Source organism: Ovis canadensis, chromosome 7 (assembly GCF_042477335.2).
Source record: "Ovis canadensis isolate MfBH-ARS-UI-01 breed Bighorn chromosome 7, ARS-UI_OviCan_v2, whole genome shotgun sequence".
NCBI lineage: Eukaryota > Metazoa > Chordata > Mammalia > Artiodactyla > Bovidae > Ovis > Ovis canadensis.
Window position 1 is genome coordinate 34,802,777 of NC_091251.1, and position 25,090 is coordinate 34,827,866.

At 43.2% G+C, this 25,090-nt stretch overlaps 1 long non-coding RNA gene and 2 gene segments (V, D, J or C); 1 reads left to right on the forward strand and 2 right to left on the reverse strand.

Annotated features, from left to right (window-relative positions):
- The window catches only part of LOC138443432 (M1-specific T cell receptor alpha chain-like), a 1,249,782-nt gene that overhangs the window by 229,607 nt on the left and 995,085 nt on the right, over positions 1–25,090 (reverse strand).
- LOC138443431 (T cell receptor delta constant-like) overlaps positions 1–25,090 on the reverse strand; it is a 195,413-nt gene that overhangs the window by 142,419 nt on the left and 27,904 nt on the right.
- On the forward strand, positions 14,571–23,856 carry LOC138443437 (uncharacterized). The gene is made up of 3 exons (XR_011258145.1): positions 14,571–15,188; positions 20,885–20,981; positions 23,517–23,856. It is a non-coding gene; the product is annotated as an uncharacterized lncRNA (long non-coding RNA).

Genomic DNA, 25,090 nt, shown 5'->3' on the forward strand with positions numbered 1-25,090 from the left:
GTGATGACCTAGATGAGGGACAGGGGTGGTGGTGGGAGGGAGGTCCAGGAGGGAGGGGATATATGTATGGTTGACTTACTTCTTTGTACAGCGGAAACTAACACAACATTGTAAAGCAATTATATTCCAATAAAAACAAAAAAGGAAAAATGGATGGCTGGTGGTAAAGTACATAGATGAGAGGTTGTATAGTTGTTGGCTATTTATTCCTGACTTCCCTGGTGGCTCAGATGGTGAAGCGTCTGCCTACAATACGGCAGACCTAGGTTCAATCCCTGGGTCGGGAAGATCTCCTGGAGAAGGAAATGGCAACCCACTCCAGTACTCTAGCCTGGAAAACCCCACGGATCTGCTTTATGTCTGTCTCCTCTTATCTAAAGGAGGGTAAGGCCCCTGTCTAGCTCAAATATGTACTCAAACTTGTCTGGACTGGCATTCGGCACAGAAAGGACTCAAGATATACTTGATGCATAAAGGAAGAATTAAAGCTGGCCCAAGGTGTGCGTGCTTAGGCAGGCAAAAAAATAGTATCTGAATAGCATCTTCATGTTCCTAACATGGAGTAAGATTTTAGCAAGAATGCAGGCCTCCTTTTGGAGGCCTGTACAGACCCACAACTGAAGCGACTTAGCAGCAGCAGCAGTAGCAGCAGCACAGACCCACTGGCTTCAGGCATAACCCCTCTCATCAGCACTAGTCCTTCAATCTGGATGCCCAGGAATAAGAAAACAGTAAGAATCCACTGGGAGACTCTCTTAATCCTTGAGAGCAGTGTTAGCCACTAGCCTTTCCCTTCTCCAGGTGATCTTCCCAACCCAGGGATCAAACCCAGGTCTCCCGCATTGCAGGCGGATTCTTTACCAGCTGAACCACAAGGGAAGCCCAAGAATACTGGAGGGGTAGCCTATCTCTTCTCCAGCTGATGTTCCCGACCCAGGAGATGAACCAGGGTCTCCTGCATTGCAGGCAGGTTCTTTACCAAATGAGCTATCAGGAAAGGAAGCCCACTAGAATCTCACAAGATATTAATGGTTATGCCATTATAGAAAGCATTCTCTGAACCTGGTTCTGGCTAAGTAAGCATCTTTACAGTAGGAGTTCTCAGAGCACATAATATGCTAAGTAAGAATTATGAGTGCTAATAGAGATCTATTAAGGTAGAGCATTTGCCAGACTTATTTGACTATGGGGTACTTTTTAACTGCTTAATAACCATTAGCATCTTGAGGGATAGTGACATTCTGAAGAACAATTTGGCAAACGTGGTCTCTGAGTTTTTCTAAGAAGAAAAAAAATCAAATTCACTAAAAAATTATTTATTTTTTAATTAAAGGATAATTGCTTTACAGAATTTTGTTGGTTACTGCCAAACATCAACATGAATCAGCCATAGGTATATATGTCAAATTCCTTTTTAATTGATGTGGGGAAAAATTCTCCATGTTGGATACAAATGACATGGATGGAGTCAAAGGGTGTGGTAGGTTGTATCACTATTATTATATTCACTTATATTCACAAGTATTCGATCCTCCCTTTTATTTGAAAAAGATGATCAATTCCTGCCTGTTGCTTCATTTCCTACAGTGCCTTCTGAGGGAGGGGTACAAGTTCCACCCAGCTGAGTTTGAGTGTGGCCCAGAGGCTTTGGTCAATGAACATGGGTGGACATAATGTATGTCATGTCCAAGCAGATGCTCTGAGGAGCACTCTGAGTTTCTGCCAGCAGCTCTTTTGTTCTTCTTCCTCTGTCATGAGAACAGTGTGTTCCAAATACTGAGCTATCTTTCAGTTTGGATTCTGGAATGAGGAGATGCAGGGAGCAGAGCTTAGCAGGCACCTTGAAGCCACCAACTTGTAGTAAAAGCAGGAATAACAACAACCAAAAAAAAAAGATCTAAGCTATTGACGTATTGGTGCTGTTTGTTACTGCAGCAGAATTGACAAATACAAAGAGGGAACTACGGAAGGCTGCTATAAATATGAACTTCTTTCCAGAGCTCCCAAAGACAATCCTGGAGAAGAAGCAGAAAACATAGTAGCTCCGTTTGTAGCTGAATTTTTTTATACTTCACTGGAGAAAAGTTAGACTTTTGCTCTGGTGAGAAACAACTCTACAAAATGAGATGACATCATCAGCTTGGATAGAGATTTGTAGACTTAGTGTAGACTACAGATGCTGACATATCTGAGAGGAAATCTCAATATTTCAAACTGAATGAAGGAAGTCAAAGGACACACAGAAGTGAATGTTCATAACTAGTCCCACTGGCACTATTTGCCTCCCTGTAGAGTGTGTTGGGCCTTCCTGGTGTCTCAGTTACTTTTTTCTTTTGACATTTAGATTGCATTGTTAAGGTGAATAAAGATAATTGAGAGTTTTGCATTCAATTATTATAAATTAAATAAAATCAGGTGGATATGCAAAGCGAAAGTACACAAATTTATTATTCTTAGCATTTCACTAATTTACAAAAACTGATTCAAAGTTGAAATAACTGAACTAATAATAATGACAATTTTATTTCGTACATCCATGTAAATCCAGAAGTAATATCAAGCTTCTACATTACTTTCCTAATAGTCTCTCCCCATTTCCTCATAGTTCCCATTAGCAGGATGGGTGTGCCCCATATCACCAAATTCTGGGAAATCTCTGAGGTTTGGGAAGGCTCTTCAATAAGAACAAAAAGTTGGAAGGAGTGACCATTATCCAAGGAAATAATGTTCTTTCCGTTCCCCTTTCCTGTTTGCTTTTCTTAAATCTTTATCTCCTCAACCCATGCCATTCCCACTTAGCTGGTCTGTTTTGTGGCTTGCACAACAGTGGTACTTTGGAAATCTCTAAGCTTTGCTTGGCAGGGAATTTGCTGCATCTGTGGTTAAAGAGCTCCTGTGAAAGCTCTGATAGACATTAGCTTCCCCACAAAAAGAGACTGATTGTGTCTAGCACAGAGTCAGACACGACTGAAGTGACTTAGCAGCAGCAACAGCGGCAGCCTAAGTTCAGTAAATTTCCATCTGTTTTCAATATATTTGTTTAAACTGTAGATATCATACAGCCAAAGGGGTGTGTGTGTGTGTGTGTGTGTGTGTGTGCGCATGTATATACTTAGCTATCAAGGGTTTTCATCTTCCTTCCTGGGTCATCTTCAGGTCATCTTGGTCATCTTCCAAGCATATATTTCTTCAAGGAAGTAGTGTTTTCTCTGTTAGGAGCTCACCTCACTTCCTATGAGAAGCCATCCCCAGCTCTAGGCCATCACTTCCCGCTCTATGTTCTCACAGCTGTGTGCTCCTTCCTCTGTTAATGTCTTTAATTTCTTGTCTGTTTCTCCCACTGGGAATAGCACCTTGAGGACAGGAATTGAGCCTTAATGGTTTCCATAGCTCAGCATGTGGCACAGCACCAGGAGTATTGTGCGTGCTCAGTACATTTTTGAGGGGTGAGGGTATCCATCCCCATAATTACAGACTTGTGCATTTTAATAATATAGCTACTGAAAATGCCCATCCCAAATCCAAAACACCAAAAAGGCTCATCAGAAGCCCAGTCAGGAGTCACTGAGAAGAGAATCATCGTATCGGCCCCTCTGATTTCTCACAGCTGGCCAGTTTCTCTGGGTAGGTTTTGCTTACCCGTCCTAGATCCCTGTGCGGGAACTGGCTCAAATCTACAGAGGATACATCCTCTGAGCATCTCAGTTGTCCAGTGTGCCCTGTAATAGGCTCTTGAGTATATCAGACAACTAGAGAATGGATGGAAATCACTGGTCTCTGAGAACACTTTGTCTGTAGCACAGGGTGACTCTGGAGACTTCAAGACCACCCCAAAGTGAGAATATAGCAAGGCTTGGGGACCTACCTGCAGCCCAGAGTCAGTGATGATCACCAAATTCTGGGACATTCTGGAATCTAGGAGAGTCATCTAATTATTCGTAGAAATTTATTTTTGCAGTTTATCAGGTTTAAGATAAGCAAGAGCAGATAGAGTCCTTGGTGTCTCAGAGCTTTCAAACTAATGAGAAACTAAACATTAATTCAATTAGTGAAATATATTACAGACAGAAATATGAATGCATATTTAAAACCCCAAATCTGAACTTGCTGGGACATCTTGACACATATGAAGAACTGATGTGCAAACTTTGATCCAAAAGATGAATAGGAGTTAAATAAGTGATGAGGAGACAGAAGACGTATTCCATAAGGAGGGAACACTATGTGCAAAGGTCCTGGGGTGGAAGGATACAAAAACCTGGTGCACTGAAGCAACTGGAGGAGACCTGTTTGACAGGAGCATGGAAAATGGAAGGAGAGAAGGTGAGAGGTTCTGGAAGTGGAGGTGAGAAGAGGTCAGATTGTGCAGAGTCTTAGAGGTCTCTTTAAGGATTTTGGTCTTTTGCTTATAAGCAATGGGAAGTAATTTAGAGGATTTTAAATCAGGGATCTGACATGACTGTGATCGTATTTTAAATGGATCACATTGCCTACTGTCAGTTCAGTTCAGTTCATTTCAGTCGCTCAGTCGTGTCCGACTCTTTGCGACCCCATGAATCCCAGCACGCCAGGCCTCCCTGTCCATCACCATCTCCTGGAGTTCACTCAGACTCATGTCCATCGAGTCCGTGATGCCATCCAGCCATCTCATCCTCTGTCGTCCCCTTCTCCTCCTGCCCCCAATGCCTCCAGCATCAGAGTCTGTTCCAATAAGTCAACTCTTTGCATGAGGTGGCCAAAGTACTGGAGCTTCAGCTTTAGCATCATTCCTTCCAAAGAAATCCCAGGGCTGATCTCCTTCAGAATGGACTGGTTGGATCTCCTTGCAGTCCAAGGGACTCTCAAGCGTCTTCTCCAACACCACAGTTCAAAAGCATCAATTCTTTGGTGCTCAGCCTTCTTCACAGTCCAACTCTCACATCCACACATGACCACTGGAAAAACCATAGCCTTGACTAGACGGACCTTAGTTGGCAAAGTAATGTCTCTGCTTTTGAATATACTATCTAGGTTGGTCATAACTTTTCTTCCAAGGAGTAAGTGTCTTTTAATTTCATGGCTGCAGTCACCATCTGCAGTGACTTTGGAGTCCAGAAAAATAAAGTCTGACACTGTTTCTACTGTTTCCCCATCTATTTCCCATGAAGTGATGGGACCAGATGCCATGATCTTCGTTTTCTGAATGTTGAGCTTTAAGCCAATTTTTTTGCTCTCCTCTTTCACTTTCATCAAGAGGCTTTTTAGCTCCTCTTCACTTTCTGCCACAAGGGTGGTGTCATCTGCATATCTGAGGTTATTGATATTTCTCCCAGCAATCTTGATTCCAGCTTGTGTTTCTTCCAGTCCAGTATTTCTCATGATGTACTCTGCATAGAAGTTAAATAAGCAGGGTGACAATATACAGCCTTAACGCACTCCTTTTCCTGTTTGGAACCAGTCTGTTGTTCCATGTCCAGTTCTAACTGTTGCTTCCTGACCTGCATACAGATTTCTCAAGAGGCAGGTTAGGTTGTCTGGTATTCCCATCTCTTTCAGAATTAGGGAGGATATATTGAAAGGTCCCAGAGACCAGGTAGCCTGTTCAAAAGGCTGATGAAACATTTCAAGAGAAAATGGTAGTTTGGATCCAGGTGTTAGTGGTGGAGGATGAGGAGAAGTGCATGGATTTGAGGTAATATGTAAGATAGGAAACCTTGGGAAAGGGTCATGTTTAAAACAAAGTTCTTGACTTAAGTCTTGGAGTTCTGCTGAGGGAATTTTGAAGCATCTACATGGATATGCTAAACAACCAGGATACCTAGAATGCATACATACCAGGTGAATACATACTTTATGTGCTCATAGTCAAGTCATATTTATTGACTACCCACTATATGATAGTCATTGTATTGAGAATTGTATGGAACAGAAAAATATATTGAACTTGTATTCTTTTCTTGAAAGAGTTCAAAATGTATGAGAGAGTAATAAGGAATGGCTGAGAGTATTTGGCATCAAGAGATGAGGATTTGGAGGTTGGATATGATAGCTGTCTTCAAATAGTTTAAAATATGAGGTTTGAACTTAGTGTGTTATGCTTCACAATGTGTAACAAACACCAACATAATAAAGTTACAGGGAGGCAGACTTTGATCCGCAATAAGAAGTGATTTTTTAATGTAAGGACTATCATTGAAAATACTTGAGACTGAATGGTCATTTACTCAATCAATATTTAATGAACATATAAATTGAATGGAGAGATTCCTACTTGACCTTTAAGATCCCTTCCGGCTTTCAAATTCAACGATTCTAATTTTCTGTTTAAACTCTTAATTGTTTAGGCTGAAGGTCACAGCTTGGATTTCCTTGAGTCCATTTCCTCATTCAGCCCCTTTCTGTATCTTCCCTGGGCACTTTCAGGATTCTATAATGAGTCATTTCTTTAAGGTTGTGACACCTCATGATAGAAATGACATTATCTTCCTTGGTTTGATGCAGAGGAAGAAGTGTACTCTGATTCTCTCTTTTTTTCTCTCTTGCCTCTTACTCCATACTGTGTTTTCAGGATATTGAATGACTTGTTTGTAAGTGCAGCCAATAGATGACACTGCACTTGGACACAAGGTAACTTCTTTTTTTTTCTCTCTTTCTTACATGGTAACTTCTTGTACCTTTTGAACCATCATATCCTTCATTTCTAGCCACACAGGATGCCCAGGGACTCTTTTGCTTGGGAGCCTGGTGGAAGTGGTATGCTTATTGTCATTCCCTGACAGTTGACCTCAGAACTTTTTCAGACACTCTGGGATTTCTCTTTACTGTTCTGAACTCTTTCAAGTGATCCATTTTCATGCTGGATAAAAATCACAGAAAATAGGATAATAGGGATAACAATAAAATAAATTTATTCAGCCCTCAATCACCTCTACCAGTGCAGTAGGGAAGAACTAGGACAATACAAAAATATTTGCTGACGTTCATATCACTCATTTGGCTCTTGGATTTCTGCAGAAACACTTGGTCCATGCTCACACTATACTAGAGCTTTTGGTGGCCCTATCTCCACCCATGTCTGAGGCTTCAAATATTATGTAAAAGGCTTTCTTATCTGCCTCCTGGTAAGTTCAGGGGTTTCTCTAGGTCTTTACTTTCAATTCTTGTCTGGTTTCTTTTTTCATTGTTTTGTGCCCAGACTCTCTCAGCTTGTTACTGGGCAGTCTGCTTGCTTTCCCCTCAAATGTCCCTTTTCCTTGGCTCTGGGCTCTGTTTTTCATGCTCACCCCATTCCCGTCTCAGGTTCTGAGTTGTCTAAGCCCAATATGGGCCAGAACGTCATGTTTTCACCCATCCTGCAGGAGGAACGAACAACTAGAGACACGTGGTCTTATCTTCCATCCCTTTTCTTTCTTCCCCATCAGACTTAATCAATCAGACACTAATGATTCATGGTCTTTTTTTTTTTTTTTCTGATTTGATTTTGACTTGAAGGTGCATAACACAAGGTCCTGGGTTGCAGTAGCTAATCCAGGAAGGTCACATGGTGTGTTAAAGAGTACACAGACTCAATAAATATTAATTCATTTCCTAATCTGCTTGTGGATAAATGAGAAATGGTCATACCTAGAATTTATGTAATGCCTTCTTCCAAGGAGCATACAAGGACACAATAGCACCTCAATGAGACCATTCATTATATTAGTAACACAAATAATCTGTAACCTGATTTGAGGATGACTGATTGCTTATTGTGAGTCTCACACCTGGCTGTGCATCAAAGTCCCTTCAGGAGCTTTTTACAAAAATAGATTCTTGGGTGACATTTGTGAAAAATTGATTTACATGTCTCCATGATATTTTTCAATAATGACAGGGTCCTTAGACCAGTGGTTCTCAAACCTTAATATGCATATAATTAATCTAGGGAATCTTAAGAAAATGCAGATTCTGATTCAGTAGACCTAGGGTGGACCTGAGATTCTACATTCTGACACCTCTAGGTGATGTGATGATGTTGGTCCAGAGACCGCATTTGGAACAGGAGGTCTTAGACCAGAGAGGGGAACAGAAGGGGACAGGGAGGGGAGGCTGAAGTACCTGGGAGCTAGAGCTCTATGCCCACACCAGTGCAATCAAAATCTCCAGATACATTCCAGACATTGGTATATTCAAAGAGTTTCCCAAGTAAGTCAAATATGCAGTTGGAATTAAAAACCATTGTTTAAAATTCTTTGATCATATCTAATGCCCATTTCCCTGTCATCAGGGCAGAAGAACTTGGATATACCCAACAGTTCTTTTTCTGCTTATAGCAGGATTTCTCAGACATGTCCTTGGACCACGTGCATCGTAATCACCCAGGGTCCTTGTTATAAATACTTCCTAGGCCTGCCCCCAGATACACCGAATTAGAATCTTTGTAGACTGGGTTCAGAATTGGATTGGAAACAATCTCTCTTAGTGCTTTGTCTACACAATAAAGTTTGAGAAAATTTGGCTTATAAGATAAAATCAAATCTCGCTGGTCGTGTAGCCAGGAGGGTTTAAACAAGTTGGTCTCAAGCAGAGCTTTTGCTCTCTCTTTCCCTGCTCTGCTACATTAATCCCTGGTGGTAGGAAGCCTCTGATGCGGCCCTCAAGGAGCCCTACCTCCTGGTATTCACTCATGCTCTCACACAATCGCCTTCCTTCGAGTGTGGGCTGCACTTGCTGACCCATTTCTACTAAACGGTATATGGCAGATGCGATGGAATGTCGTTGCTAAGATTGTTTCCAAAAGACTGTGCCTTCCATCTTGGATGCTCTCTCTCCTTTGTTGTAGGGAAGTAAGTACCATACTATGATGGAACCTGTGGAGAAGTCTACATGAGGACTCAAATTCTGCCAGCATCCACGTGAGTGAACTTGAAAGTAGATTCTCTTCCAGCAGATGCTTGAGATGACTGCAGCCTGATGAGAGACCCAGGAGGACCCAGCTAAGACATGCCTGGGTTCTTGACCCATAGAAACTGTGAGATAATAAATGCTTTGAACCTTTCCGTGTTGTGATAATTCATTATATGAAGGTAGACACCTAGTACACTCATCTTGAAATATCCTTCTTCTTCCTTCCCACTTATCCAAGTAACAACTTTTGCAAACCTTAGCTATCCTAGGAAACTTTTCTCATACTGGTTGTCCTTTCATGAACTCCTGGAATAGTGCATGTGAAGTCACAGCACTCACTGTTAGATTGTACTTGCTAGTATTTTTAAAAATCATTTATTCATATCTCTAGTTGTAATTTCTAATGCTCTGTCTTCTAAAATAAACGATAAATCCATTGATGAGAATACAATTTAAAACAGAAGTTAACACAGAACTCTTTCTATTCCCATGACCTGTACCAATATTATAAACACAGTAAGCGCCCTGTAACTAAATGTGTGATGAAGGTAACATTGGAAAGAATATTGGGAAGAAGGCATGAAGAAAGCTGTAGTTTTCACATTCACATCTACTCTGTATCCTAATGCCTGACTTTTAACCTTATGTATACAGAGGATTCCAGACAGATAGATACTTGAGCAGAAAAACAAAGAGATGGCTATTAAGGCCAACTGGATGAAAGCATTCCCTTGATGATTATGAAATGTTTGTGTCTTTAATCCCTCCTGCCCTTCAGTTTGCTCAGTGGTGCCTCCAGGCCTTGACTTCCTCTAGTTCCAGATACTTCAGTCTCCTCCATTTCAACTTGTGACTCAGGGGTCTTCTTCTTTTTTTTTTTTTTTTTAAATTCAGTTGATTTATGACCACCTCAGAAATCCCACATTGCCACAAATATTTGTCTCCAAAATCTCTCTTGGCAACCCTCATAACAGAAGGCCATGTGTTATCCCTCCCTGCATTCCCCATGAGTCCCCTGGGTTCCTCTGTCACTAAGGGAAGATATAAAACATTAGATACCTGAAATAGTTAGGGAGCATCTCAGAAAATGACTGTAGTCATCCTTCATCACAGACTAGGAGTTAAAGCTATCTCTAATAGCTTTGGAAATTTTGATTAGGATGGTAATGGAAAACCATCATTGCTTTATCTGGTTTATGCACACAAAGGCTTTCATGATAAAGACTCTGGGATGAGCTACAGCAAGCACTCCTTAGAGTAGAAATATGTTCATCTCAGCCTCTCTGCAATGAGAGGAACTTCTCAGTATTGAAAGCTATTTTTTTCCCCTGGTCTTTTCTCAGGAGTTGTGAGAGAGAAGCAGGGTCCCCTTGGTCTCCCTGTACAAAACCTAACAGACCTTTCTGCCCACTTTGGCTGATAAAGAAAGTCCCTCTCCACCAACTACAAAGATAAGGCCCCAGCTCAACTCCTGACTCTCTTATCAGATGTTCCTGTTGAGGTTAATGAGTGGTCTCACCTCAGGGGAGGTACTTATCTTAGCCAAAGATGGTCTCTCGTTGGATTTGCTGCCTTGGTTTGACTTGGGGAGATTTGAGGCGATCAGAATCAGGACTGTGGCACTGTGGATGTCGGATCCACAGTAGTAAGTTCCAACATCTTTTATTGTTGCTTTTTGAATGTTGAGTACGTATTGATTTTTTGAAGTATCAATTTTCCCTTTGAAATTACCCCTTACATTTTCATTAGAATTATTGCTTAGTCTGTATACCAAAGTTAAGACGTTATTCTCATTCCTCTTATACCAACTCATCTGATAGTTCTTCCAGTTCCCTCCAGTTACATTGCAACGGAAGGTGGCAGGCTCCCCAAGGAGGACAGTCAGAGTTTTGGTCTCTGATTCCAAAAATTATATCCAAAGAGATCCCTGAAAGGGAAAGCCCCAAGTTAGAGAGGCCTCAGAGAAGTCCTTCTGTCCCACGGGGAGGAGTGTCAGAGCCATGCTCAGCAATGCTCTCCCTTTGACCCCAGCAAACTGTTCCTGACTTTTCTGAAGAGTAAAAGGCCCATCAGCTTGTCCTTACCTGCCCAGCAGATGGCCAGGTGGAAGAGGGCACAGGTCCACAGCATGGCTTTATGGAGATGACTCTGCAGTGTGCTGGTCCCCTGCCTGTCCCTGCCCAGATCATCTGCTGTCTAGCCATGGGATGTTTTGTCCATTGTAAGGGTGGCTAGGGGTTAGCCACTTCCTCAGAGAGAGTGCGACAGGCTTGCAAGGCCACAGGTCAGACTGTTTATTCAGCAAACATGGGCTAATGACATCACAGGTCAGGTGCTATTTGGGAGATGTAAGAGGAAACTTCTGACATAAGGATGTAAAGTTCTGCCTTGAGAGCGCTCAGCTTTTTGGGGAGACAGACACGGAGCAATTGCAAAAGAGTGTGAAATGCTATTTTTTTTTAAAGGTAGATCCAAAGCACTCCAGGAGCACAGAAAAAGAGCTGCTTCTGCTTGGGATACTCAGAAGGGGTAACTATGAACTGAGCCTGGAAAGTTGGGAGGAGGCTCTGTCAGGAGAGCATTTCCAGGAGCTGCAGGGGGAAAGGGTGGGGCAGGCAGGAGCTAGCCAGCCTGCCAGTTGTCGTTCTTCTGCCTCCACTCAGAATCTGTGCAGCTCCCAATTTCCCCTCTGCTCACAGCCACCCCTGCCTCAGGCGGAGTTTTCTTCCCTGGTTGCCGGCAATTACTTTACTATCCAAAAGGCCTTCCTGCTTCCAGAATCCTTCCCTGTTTCATCCATTCTCCATGCAGGCCTCACACTAATTTTTTGTTCAGACCAAAGGGGACCAGGTCACACCTCTGCTGAAACTCCTATCCACTCCCCTTGGCTTTTAGGGGAACGTGAAGATCCTATGTCATGGCCGCATGATCTCCTGATCTCCTTCCCTCTCCAGTCTCACTTTTGGCCACTTGTCCACTTGAACTTAGTGCTTCTGCTGCACAAAGGACTTGCATGTTTGAAAACGAATTATAGTCCTCATATGCCCAGTTTTTGCAGTGGCTGCTCTTTCTTCCTGAAAAAAACTGTACCTTCCTTCTTGTCCACTCCCACCTCATCCAGGGTAGGTGTTCCCCAGGGCTCCTTGAACTTGTTGCGTCATGGCACTTATCACCTTTATTATAACTATCTGATAATTTGTTTTCTGCATTGGACTTTAAGATTCTTTTGGACAAAGATAGCATCTTTGTATTTGCATTCTCAGTGTCCAGCAGAGAGCTTATCAATATGAGAAACTTAACATTCCTGCTGATCCAATCAGAAGTTCTCTGTGGGTCCTCCTGACTCTCAAGGAGACTGGTGGGTTGCTCATCTAGTGATGTCTGAGATTGGGAGAGGATTTGCCAACAACCCAAGCTCCAAGCTGGGGAAGCTAGGTCTGCTGCCCATGTTGTAGGTGAGGGGAGTAGCAGGGTACTCTGCAGCAGCAAGATGGCTCCTATGCAACTAGAGTCTGCTTGGAATTGCTTGTGGCTAACATCATGGCATCTGGTCCCATCACTTCATGGGAAATAGATGGAGAAACAGTGGAAACAGTGTCAGACTTTATTTTTTTGGGCTCCAACATCACTGCAGATGGTGACTGCAGCCATGAAATTAAAAGACACTTACTCCTTGGAAGAAAAGTTATGACCAACCTAGAGAGCATATTCAAAAGCAGAGACATTACTTTGCCAACAAAGGTCCGTCTAGTCAAGGCTATGGTTTTTCCTGCGGTCATGTATGGTTGGAGAGTTGGACTGTGAAGAAAGCTGAGCACCAAAGAACTGATACTTTTGAACTGTGGTGTTGGAGAAGACTCTTGAGAGTCCCTTGGACTGCAAGGAAATCCAACCAGTCCATCCTAAAGGAGATCAGTCCTGGGTGTTCTTTGGAAGGAATGATGCTAAAGCTGAAGCTCCAGTACTTTGGCCACCTCATGCGAAGAGTTGACTCATTGGAAAAGACTCTGATGCTGGGAGGGATTGGGGGCAGGAGGAGAAGGGGACGACAGAGGATGAGATGGCTGGATGGCATCACTGACTCGATGGACGTGAGTTTGAGTGAACTCCAGGAGTTGGTGATGGACAGGGAAGCCTGGTGTGCTGCGATTCATGGTGTCGCAAAGAGTTGGGCACGACTGAGTGACTGAACTGAACTGAAGTGAACATTCTGACATCACCGTTGGTGCTTAGGTGATATCATTACCCATAAGAAGAGCACTAGCTTGGCAGGTCTTAGAGCTCTGAGTTTTGAGTCTTGCTTTGCAACTTTCCTGGTGGCTCAGACGGTTAAGCATTTGTCTACAATGCGGGAGAGCCGGGTTCAATCCCTGGGTCGGGAAGATCCCCTGGAGAAGGAAATGGCAATCCACTCCAGTACTATTGCCTGGAAAATCCCATGGACAGCGGAGCCTGGTAGGCTACATGTAGTCCATGGGGTCGCAAAGAGTCGGACATGACTGAGCGACTTCACTTCACTTCACTTCACTTGCAGCTTTCCAGTAGCTGGGCAAGCTACATCTCTAAATCTTGATTTCATCATCTGCAAGTAGAGTAACTAGCTTGTAGGGATGTTGTAGGTTGGAATGAGAGAACACACATGTGACACTCATTCCTACCCCCGGCACACATTGATAGGCCACCACAGATGTTGGTTTCTTTGTCTCATCTCTTCTGCTTTGTCATGGTTGGGTTAGTGACGTAGTCAGAGCTCCCTTCTTGAGCCATAGTCACCAGGAGAGATAGAGCTTCTCATTCCAAGCCTGAAAGAATCTTCCTGTGGGAGAAGGAGGTAAGTTGAGCTACGCCCTTAGGACTGTGTTCAGGTAAGCTGAGCAGGTTAAATGGGTGAAATGAATAGAGCCACATCAGAGTTGCAGTGCATTAGAGTTGAAGTTTTCTCAGGTGGCTCAGATGGTAAAGAATCACTCTGAAATGCAGGAGACCCAGGTTCAATCCCTGGGTTGGGAAGATCCCCTGGAGAAAGGAATGGCAACCCACTCCAGTATTCTTGCCTGGAAAATGCCATGGACAGAGGAGCCTGGTGAACTACAGTCCATGAAATTGCAAAGAATTAGACATGACTGAGCGACTAACACACACAGAATTGAAGGAGCAGAATTAATAACGTCTGTGTCCATAGGCAAAGGATCATCTCTTGCAGCTAAGGATGGAAGCCACCTATGAGCTAGAGTCCCATTTTTCTTTGTCCAGCTGGGATGAAGAAACTATAGTGGACTGAAGGAGCGAAAAGATCCCAGGGTCAGATCAAATCTGCCCATACTGGCTATTAGCACCATTCTCTCTGATGGTCTCTGACCCTCAGTCTTCAGTATCAAATATCCACTGGATCACTTGAATATCAGTGGGAGAGTGCCAGAACTTCTAGTTTTCTCTATAATTGGAAGTTTTAGACCTACTTTACCTTTGATTTGAGAACTCATCTACTCTCACCCACTTTGAGTTCTTTGGGTTAAAAAGGAGATAAGTTCAGTGAAGGAAATCCCTTTTCTTCCTCTTGCTCATTAGTCTCAAATATCTCACGTTAAGCATTTTTAACAGTGAAGTCAGACTCTGATGTTTGCCCACTATTTGTCTTCATCTAGGTATGGCCGTTAACTGCTGCTTGCCCAGTTTCTGGCTACTGTTTCTCTGCTCTGGCATAGGGTGGTTGGACAAGCAACCGAAGAACAGAAATGGAGGTGAATGAAGGGAGTGGAAGTGCATTTTTCTCTCTCTTAGTCTGGATCTCAGCTGCCTGGTATCCCAGGACGGCCTTCAGTAAGTACGTGGCTTTTGCCCGTTTGACTGATTTGGGCTCAGAATGCTCAGATGGCTGGAATTACTCTGTTTCTTGGATTTGTTTTTCCTGAAATGTCTGGGACCCACTGGTTGTTTTAAAGCAAACATAAGATATTTTTGGAAATTAGTGAGGAATTTCAATGGGTGTCAAGGAGAATCACAGTGTCATTTGTCTCTAAAAAGATTTTGGCTGCCAGTATTCCATCTGCGACTCAGTTACCCAGCTGCGTGGCACTGAATGAAGCAGCTGTGAAGCAAAACAGCGTGGAGGCAAGTGGGGACATTTTAGAGTTGTAATTCTGCTTCTGTCGCTGACTTGGGACCTTGTGATGTAAATAAATAAACTTTTCCATATTTAGTCTCGGCTCAGCTCCTTTAAGATGTTTTCCAGGCTCCTGTCACCCAGCTCATCCTGAAATCCAGAGGTCTTAATTCCAGTCTGTGCCCTCCTTCTGGAACCCTCCCATAATCATCACAACCAGGTACTTGTCTTGTTTTCACATGTGTCTGACTCTGTTCCTCTGTTAGGATACAAGCCCCACTATAGCGTGAACTCCAGAATGGTAGAAAGCTTATGTTACCTGCCTTGGTATCCTCGGCTCTTGAGATGGTGTCTGGCATATTGAGTAGACACTCAATGTATATTGTTGAATAAAAAACAATGAACCTTTCCAATTCTATAGTCTGAGACTTATGGATACTTGATGAGCATTTATTAAATGGCTTTAATCTTCTTGTTCACCTTTTCTTCCAGGATCAAATAGGGAGATTAGAGGGCTTCCAGTGAGAGGATGAGGTGGTTGGGACAGATGCTCTCAAGTATATCATCATCTCCATCAGAGTTTTCATTTGGTCCCTATAGGAAGAAACCCACCCTTGGGCAGTGTTCTCCAGTCAATGCCTTGTTCTCTAAAAACTTTCTTTTACTTTATCCAAACGTCCTCTCCCTCTGATGGTGGTGGAAAAGGAATGATTACTTCTCTTACTGAGACTGTTAGGGTGGTAGAATCGGAGATCTGGGTGACAGTCACAAAGAATCTGTTTCATTATTGCATGTGATGTGGCATTGACCTTTGAATTTTGGTTGCTCTAGGGAGGGTTGACTGAACAGATTTTCACTGGTTGAAAATACAGGAGGTTTCCTAGAGCTCTCAGTGTCCTTTAGGAAACCAGAGTTTTCTGCGTAAGCATTCAGCAATTTGGGGGCTGTGTTAAAAATAACCCCAAGGTACCCCTGGGGAAGAGAAAACCCAGAAAGAAAGCGACTCACTTGCTCACCACTGTGTCAGTCTGGGCCTGTCCCATCAGGGTTAAGACTTTGAAATCAGATTTCCAAAGCCAAACTTTGCAAAGGGTCCTTCTCTAGTTCTTTTATCCCAAGAAAAGCCTCTTGTTTTGTGCGATTCTGTGCACTTGAAGGACTGCTCTTGGGGGCACTGGTGCTGATGAGCCCATATGCTGGCTGCAAATGAGAAAGCCAGCAAAACAGCAGGGGATTAGTGTTTCCACTGATGAATAAAAGCAAGATCTGAAGCAGCAGGAGATCCTGCATCTTCAGAAAAGAAAATGGAGAAGACAGGCCTGCTTATTTCTAGTTCTCAGCTCGGCAGTTCACACCCAGGAGTTTTCATGGGTGGTTCCAAGAATAAACAGAGGCCAATGTGAGTGTGTCTTTGTAGAGATTATGCACTTCTGGAATCTTGGTATGATCTTCACTTGCCAGTTTTTTTTAGGATGCCATAAAGTCTGGTATACTTTGACTTAATTTATAATTTCTTTGGACATACGAAAATTTTCAGGTAATGTATGCCTTACGATTTTGAAAGAACTAATTCCTTATTAATGATTATGTTCATAAACAACTTTAACTTTTTTTTTTTCTGGCTCTACATGTATAAATTATTCCACTATCCATTTAGTGGGTCAGGCTACTGTGTTATTTGAATATCTCATAATGTCTTACTTTCCACTGATATTTTTCCAGTGGAAAAAAATGCACTTTTCTTTTTACTTTTTTCTATGTAGGAAGCCTGTAATAATTTATCAGCATCCAGTAACAAAGGTCCTGAAAGTCTTTTGAATTGTATTTCTGTGAATTCCCACTGATATTAGCTCTTACTAGATGGGACACTAATATTTAAAAAAATGCTTAATTGTCCAAGAGATTGACTTATTCTTTATCAAGTTGCTAAGGGCCTAGGCCAGCCTAATACAGGGATGCAGATATGTAGTGATAATCACCCATCATGATCTCATCACCATCCACAGCAACAGCAGCTAAAACTTCCTGTATATCCTCTGTGCCAAGTGACACTCTAAATGCATTACATGTAATAATTTACTTAACTCTTGCAACAGTCCTCTAAGGTAAGTATTATTATTATAATTATTTTATAACTGGGAGAAGCAAGGCACAAAGTAACTTGCCCAAGGTCATATAGCTAGTGACTCACTAAGTGGGAGATTGGGATCCAAAGTTCAACAAGCTTGGCTTCCAAGTCTGAAGGTGAGCTCAATCATTGCTACTGTGCTACCGACTTTTCACATGTATCTATCTATCATCTATCGATTACTTATTTAATTTACTAGTATTTTACATGTGTAAATGTAGATGCTTAAAATCTTTCAGGCTGTTAGAAATGTTAGGTTTTCAAGGGTCTGTGATTAAGATGTTAATTCTTGGGTTTGATTTTTTTTTAGTGTGTCCAATTTGTTTGTCGCTCTGGGTATCGGGGACTGTGCTTTTATGTGTCGGGTCAAAGATGCAAGTAATTCAACAAGATTTAATTTTCACTGCTGGTGTAACAAGATAAATGTGAGGAGGTGTTAACTGCTGAATACATTTTATTATTTGAGAAGTGCTTGTTTTGTATCTTTGTATTCCCATAGCACTTAGGATATTGATTTCTAAACCACGAGGGTCCTTCGGTTTTGAATGAATGAATCGATGAGCGAGTGGAGGGAGTTTAGGATGACACTGAACACCCTCTGTCTTGGTGGGTGCCCTCTGAATTTTCTGTGTTGAGCTTGCTTGAGGCATACAGCCTTTGTCCTGTGTGATGTTAAGCATGTCTCATGGTGCCTGTAGTGTGGGCAGTGAATGGCTTTGTCTCTTGGCTCCTCGTGCCTAACGGTTAAGGTCCTGGAGGATAGCTCTCTGTCCACAAACGGCTGGTAAGGCTCCAATTCCAGGGTGCCTTGAAAGGCATGGTAGGTATGAGTGAGCCTTTGTTAGTCTCTGCAGATATCAGAGTTATATTTCCCACCACGAATATTATATAGGCCTTGGCACTTCACATGCCTCCCAATCATGGCAGCTCTGTTGGAAGTTGTGTAATTTCAGGTCCCGTAGGAACCATCTGGCAAAGAGAAAAAGGATAGCAAATGAGAACTGAGAAGTGGTGGGAGATTGCAGCCGTTTACCTGGGAGCCAGTTACAGAGGAAGGGCGGCTCAACACAGAGCAGCCGGTACGTGGCAGGGCTGCAGTTCCTCCCAGTGCTGTTTACCATGAAGCCTACTTTGCATGCACCAGGCACCCAGGCCACCTTATCTGTAACAACCATGTGGCTGCTTCGTTGCTACAGCCATAAAGGAAAGAGGTCCTCAGGGGCGGTTGGTGCGTGTGCTATCGAAAGACACACTCAGATTTGTTCAAAGGCAGCCATCCAACGGGCCCCTTTGGAGGAGGCTCGGTGCCCCTCTGCCACTAGGGGCCTGCGTTTTCGTTTTCGCATATGGGGCCATTTCTTTATCAGCCCCCAGGGGGCTCATTCTCTGAAAGGAAACAACCCAGGAGAGAATCTTTTGTTGAAAGACATTCGGTGGGTTCTGATCCCTGGGGTCATTGTTTCTGAGCTTCAGGAACCCGAGGAGGAGGAAAGGTAGAAACAGTCCTTTTCCTGAAGGAAGGATGGCCAGCACTGCCCACCTGACCGGTTCTGGTTCTGGGACTTGCTCTTCAGAAGCCAGATAGGGAAGAAGTAATTTGTTCATTTTAAAGGAATTCATTCATCAAGCAACCATCTAGTCAATAAATATGTATTGAATGCCAGCTGTATACAAGCTTTCTGCTGAGTGCTGAGGATGCGGTGGAAATGAAAACCAGTTGAAATATCTGCCACTGTTGAGTTTAAAGTCTGGTGGTGATTAACTTCAGAAATATACATGAATCTGGGCAGGGCTGGGTGAGGGGCTTCCGGGGTCTGCACAGATCCAGGCAGGGTTTGTTCCCAATCAATACAGCTGCTTGTAGGTTCACCCTGGAGGAGCACAGACTAGAAATTTCCCTGGCAATTCATGCCCCATCTTAGAGCTGCAGGGTTCCTTTTCTGCCTACCTTCCTTTATAACCTTTCTTCCTTCAAGAAACAGTTCTGTTTGTTGACAATTCACAGTTTTGAAGTTCCTGTCTTTGCACTGTTATCTTTCTATTCTTGGAGTAGAATCAGCTTGGTTGCAATTGTTCCTGCTGTGAGGATAACGGCATCTTTTGTGTGATGGTTTTCTTTTCACTGTGTACACAGTGAATGCAGAGCTAGGAAATTTTAATTTGGGATAAATAATAAGCTATCTTTAGGGCCAATCTTATTTTGAGAGCCAGGCCTAATGGAGGTCATGGATTCTTTCTCTTTTATTGCTTTCCTCAAAGCCTTGTCTCACATCTTTGCTTTTGTCTTCCCTCATCTCTTTCCCTCTCTCTTTCCTAAGAAGATTCCTCTTTCTGCAAGATACTCTTTTGAAGAATTTTAAAGGGATTATAGGAGAATGCACAATGAAATAAGGGGAGAGTCATCCCAGGATGCCTGGTCTTACGGTTACACAGAAGTGCCAGGCACACAAACACGCAGAGGTAGAAGGCTGGTGATGTGGCTGTGGATGTGCCTGCCGCAAAGCAGGTGGTGTGACAGGGTGGCCAGGCATCCTCCAGAGGCGTGACCACAGCAGTGCTGATGATATCTGGGACAGTGAAGCTAGTTGAGAAGAGGCATGTGTGTAGTATGATGGCCCTAGACTGACTCTTCAAAGACTCCTGGGGAAGGTTGCCCCTGGTGGTGGGAGGTATGTAATAGCCAAACCATTTTATTTGGAAGAGGGCTCTGATTGACTGGCCAGGGAGGCCAAGAACTTATGACAGATTTTCTCTGGATCTAGCTCTCCTTATACCAAACTGAAGAGAGAGAGGAAAAGATAACAGTAATCAAGTGATTTCAGTCCAGTAGCTGGATGCTCCTTCACATGCTGAATTCATAAATAAGAAGGGTGGGCAGCCAATTGTAGAATGAGTTTTGAGGGCCCAGAAACTCCCTACCCTCAAATTCTGAAATTCTGTCATTGGAGATTAGTCATTTGGACCATAGAAACATAATAAAAATATTCTTAGGTAGATCAACACTTAAAGTCTTAATATAGTAAAAACAGAAAGAATTAATTTCTGACGACAAAATCTTGAAACATACAAACTAGAGAGTCTTCCAGCACACAAGCGGGATGCCATTAAGAGGCCATCTCTCTCCTCCTTCACTCCCACTTATCATTCATCTGCTTTTGACGTCTCTTAAATCTGTTTTCTCTTTCCAGGTGCTTATTCCTGACCTTTCCATTGTCCATCTCAGCTTTCACACAAACTTTATATCTGAGCTCACTGCTTTGGGTCTCCAAACCAATCCTCTCATCCACAGTGATCTTTCCAAAACACTTTTCAAGCACACTGCCTCTTATGTATCTCTGATTTCTTTTGACTTCTCACAAGACAAAATTCCAAATCCTTTTTCCTGGTTTGCAAGCCCCTACCCCATCAGGCCACACCTCACCATGGCAGCCACTGCTCTGCCCTGGCCTCCAGTGCTGACTCATTCCTGCAGAGTGGATGCTCTTCTCCAAACACAGTCCCATCCACCTTCCTGAACTGCCTAAGCTGCTGACCCTCTTCTTGTCATGTCTTTCTCCAATCCCTCCATTGGTCAAGATTCTTCATCCTTCAAGTCAGTTCGACTATAACTTCCACCAGGGAGCCTTTCCCCATCCTCCTTAACCAAACTAATCTCTCCCTCCTCTCGACAACTGTGCATTGTACTCTGACCAACAGTTATCATGTTCTGATGTTAGAAACGAGTGCTAGGAGGGTCTGTATGTGTCTCCTATGGAAAACACACCCTACCCTACCCCATTCTCTTACAGGTTTCAGGAAGGTCCATATGCTTGAGGAAAAGGTAGATTTCCAGTGGATTTTCCCAGGGCCACCAAAGTACAGCTGTTATGCAACAATGTCTGCCAGGTAGGCAATCTGCTAGTCTCTAATGGGAACTTGAAAGAACACTTCCAGCTGGATCACTTTTGGTGAATGTACTGAAGGATTTGGCTCTGACAATGGCAACATTTGGGGTCCATGGTCCTTTTTGAGGTCCTCTGTGTTTAACAAGCTCTCTTCTTCAGGGAGAAACCCAGTGTGTGTGGTTTGGAGGGTCTGACTAAGATTTCCTACACTGCTGCCACAGTGTAAAAAATTAAATCCACCAGTTAGTAACCAGGGTTGCCTGGTGTTGGAGTTGTCTGGAATTATAATCTCAAGGAAAATAATCTCAGACACTTCTCACGTGGGTCACAGTGTCAGTAGGTGAGGACTCAGGAGAGATTTCGAGTTTTTCAAAATCACAAGGCAGGAGGGTGTAAGGTCTGCCATAGATGTCAAACCTGGACATCAGACCCGGTATCAAGCCTCAGGCATTATCCACCCATCGAAGATCTGGACCTAGATATTCAGAGCCCCGAGGCAGGTCTGTATTTGAATGCAGTGCGTTACCCCTATGAGATTTCCTTGCCTCTTGAGTCTTATGTATTGACTGTCAATCTCCTCTCTTAATGGAAATTTCTGTACATTGTTTTTTTCCAGGTATAGAACAGAGATGATGCCCTAGAGGCCTGTCCCTTGATCATACTGAAGACATCTTGAAAAATAACATAGCATGGGACATGCTTAACATATGATGAACTCTACTCCCATGAACAGTTATAGGAAAATGTTATTTTAGAAAGAATTTTTTTCCCCCAATTGCTGTAAGGAGAGTTTGCTTTGATTTACAACATTTTTGTGAGACGAATGAAGACCCTGAAGACCTAAATTTGAACTGTAGGGAGAAATTTAAGTTAGGTGTTTTTATAAAGGGGTATTTCTTTTCTTTACTCCTTCATTCCTTTTTTCTCTTCTTTCTTTCATTCTGCATTTTTTTTAAAACCAGAGGATAACTGCTTTATAGTGATGTGTCCCTTCTTCCTTCCTTCCTTTCTATCTTTTCTTTTTTTTCAGTAGAACTGATCCTTGAAGATTGTTGAGGCTGAGAGGGTTTTGTTGGTAGACTAGAGACGCTAGATAAACTTACAGCACTGTTGTTGAGAAAACCAGAGTAAGGCTGAGAATGAGTTTATTCACATCTAAAACAAATATCCACTCATTCTTGGGGAAAACTATGAAGTCCTCATACAACAAACTTCAGATGTACACCAAGATAGAAAATATTCTGTTCATTGGCAGAAACCAACAAAATTCCCTAAAGCAATTATCCTTCAATTAAAAATAAATCAATTTGAAAAAGAAAGTATTCTGTTAAGAAAAATTATTTTGTATCTTTCAAGTTAGAAGTGAAGGGCATATTTCCCCCCCAAATATGAGTATAGTCAAAGCTATTGGTGTCTCATATATCATATTTTAAGACCTAGTAACACAGTTTTTGCCTTCTTGGGCCATGAAGACCAGCCTCTACCTGAGATGGCGGAGGGGTGGTGAAGAGCTTCCCTGGAAGGAGTAGTTTGTCTCACTGTCAGTCATCCCAGGGCAGCAAAAGAGTTGGTTTTGGACTCTGCACATGGAGATGTGGGAGGCCTGCAGATTTTTACTGGAGGCACTGGCTGGTCCCTGCTATGTGGAAGTCTGCAGGGAGACAGGAAGAGGTTGGGTTTGGGATCTTAAAACGTACATTTCCTTCTCTCCTCTAGCATTTGGCTGTGCTTTGAATGATTAAGAGAGCAGGCTGTGTCCATCGCCAGGTGGAATCCATTGGCAGCAGCAGAGGGGACCGCAGCCTGGAGAAGGGTCTTGCGGGATGACAGAAGGGGGCCCGAAGGAAAGCTCTGGTTCAGTGAAGCTGTGGAGCCCCATGGGGGCCCATGGTGGGATGAAATGACCCTAAGTCCCCTGGGGACAGAATGGATGCTCCACATTACCATGATAGAGTCTGCTAGTTATAAGCTGAATATTCATGAGACGATGTCAGTATTTTGTAACCACAGGCTGATGAGATCTGAGGACACATGGGTAATATAACGAAGGACTTCTGAAAGTAAGAGATCTGAAACTCTTGAAGTGGTGTTTGAAATAACGTTTGTACAATGACAACCACTGCTTTAATTAATAACCTAATTATCCTTGGCTGTCTTCAGGACTAAAAATGCACAGCAACTAATTGATGGCTTAAAGTTTAGGTGTTATAAGAGCTGGAAAATAGCAACAAATCTGAAAATGGCCAGTTCCAATTTATGCATATATATTTATGAATGCTTATCTACCCATTCACTGAACAAACATTTATTGTCAAACACAGTGTTTACTGCCAGGAATAGAGAGCTTATTAAGACATTACCCTCAAGGAGCTTACACCTGAGTGGGTAGAGATAGGTAGGACTCTGCATCCCCATTCAGAGAGACAGATGGTTCCTGATTAATGACACCATGAGGCAGATTGTCGTCTCAATCTTTCCCAGGGGGTTGGAACCAAATCTGCTTTCTGGTGAACTGCCTTTTATTTCTGTGACCCAGGTTTGGAGGCCCTGCTGTAATAGGCTTGACCAGGCTGTGCCCTCGGGGTGCTCCAGCGGTCCTTCGTCTTGGCTTCCAACCAGAGGCTATATCCTACAAGGACGGCCCAGGTGGGGCCGAAGATGGAGCAGAGCACCTAGAGATTTGGCCGGTCCAGCACTGCCCTCCAGTGGTGAAATGTAGGCGTGCGGGAACCACGGATTCCTAGAGCGAGGTTCTGAGGTGCCTGCCCATTCATCAGGGGACGAGGAATGATCCCTTTGGATGAGGTTGGGAAAGCAGGAATTGGAAGCCACAGTTGAGAAATTAAAGCGAGAATAAAGATTGATTAGTGACCAGGCACTCGGAGTTGTATGTGTAGAGCAAATTAGAAACAAAACTATGTCAGTCTCCCAGTTTGAATTTTGGCTGATAAGATGGCCAGGCTGCCTTGGGGGTGTAGAAAGTGCAGTGATACTGGAGGGGCAGTGATCACCTAGAGATGCAACCCCAGTCCTCTCAATCCTCCCTGGTGTAGGTTCTCAGAAGGCTTTGATCAAGCATTGTTATTTTCCAGGTTGATGGGCAGTCAGGGAGCAAGCACAAATCTCCTGAAATGAAATCAGAGGTAAATTCTCCAAACATTAGATTTACAAAGGCATCTAGCCCACAGGGACACAAATCTGTTGGCAGCATTTCTCCTGGGACTCAAGTGTTCTCAGGATCCCCACATCTTACACACAGGCAGCTCAATAACTCCACTTTGGAGGGGAATTTCTCTCTCTTAGAAGCAAGAAGTCTTCCTCCCAGCCCTCTGTTGGGTCAATGTCACTGGAAGATGTCCAGCACAGTAGAACACTGTCCTGTGTCCCAGATCATGGATCTAAGCGTCAAGGCTGAAGTAGTCTTGGCAGCCAGTGTGCGCTTGGCAAAGTTGACAACCTGTGTGCAAGGTTCCCTTCCTTTTATGTTAGCACATCTTAGCACATGGTGTCCTCTAGAGATATTATCGCTTACCTTTCAAGGTCATAGAAGCAATGGAATTTCACTGTACCCTGAATCTCCCCCTGCTTTATTTCTTCTAGTGATCTATGACTTGGCTTCCTGAATCTTCAAGCCTGAAATCTTCCCTGCCCCTGCCCTTGTTGGTGTCTTTCCCCTGCTCCCTTGAAGAGAGAAATGGGTTAGAGAAATTTTCTGATCAAGTGGAAAAAGCAATACCAGACAAACAGTTACAGCTCAGGAGCTGAGTAACTGTAGCATAATGCATCTTGGTGGTCGGATTGCTCACACTGTTGCCTCTAAAACCCAAGCATGCAGAGCCTTACTGTAGAAGACTCCAGTCTTTACTACAAGAACAAGGTTCAATCTGTGAATCCAGGGCAGGAGTCTGAGAGCAAGATAATGAAGATGGAACATGAATATTTTAGTTACAGGGCTCTTAGAAGACAACATGAGTCGTAGTAACTCTGTGCCTGTGTGTAGCTCTGTGTGCACTGCCACATAGTTAGACAAAAGCTTTCTAAAGTCAAGAACTGTGCCTTCCCTGCCCCCTTCATAATGCAGGGCACTTGCTGATAAGCATATTGCCTCAT